Genomic DNA, 610 nt, shown 5'->3' with positions numbered 1-610 from the left:
AATACATGATTTATATATCATCATCCCATCTCATGGTGAGTGAGCTAACATATTTATTCTACTGTACATAAAATTAATTTAGTTGCAGACTAGGTCACAAATTTCTTATGTTCCTCCTTTGGATGCAGCTGCATAAGGCTGAGACCCAATTTCACAGACTGTGGTCCCTAAAATGCCTCTCCCAGGCGTGTGGCTTTGCCAGATACCTTAAGCTATTTCTAGCACTTCTTGGATTTCTTCATGAGCTTATGCAACTAACCTACATGGCAAAATATGAACTCCAATTGCTCATACAAGATTTAATGAGTGTCAGATCCTATGCATGAGAACAGTGGCAAAAGAGAAATGTGGAACAGTAAAAATTTTACTTTTAGCAAGAGTGAGTACCTAAACTTGTACAGCTGCTTACGTAACTGCAGCATAGCTGTCCTGCACTCTGGCTGGCTGAATGAACTACAGGATCAACCTTCCCCATCAAGTTTCAACAGCCATATGGGGTTTAGACAAACTCCACACTGAGTGCAGTGGAGTTTCTTGCTAACTGATTCGCTGTGCAGATTCACAAGGCACTGGGCTCTCTGTTTGAATGGACGTGACCTCGGACTGGTGC

This window comes from Acanthisitta chloris, unplaced genomic scaffold, assembly GCF_000695815.1.
Source record: "Acanthisitta chloris isolate BGI_N310 unplaced genomic scaffold, ASM69581v1 scaffold8210, whole genome shotgun sequence".
NCBI lineage: Eukaryota > Metazoa > Chordata > Aves > Passeriformes > Acanthisittidae > Acanthisitta > Acanthisitta chloris.
This window is presented reverse-complemented; position numbering follows the sequence as displayed.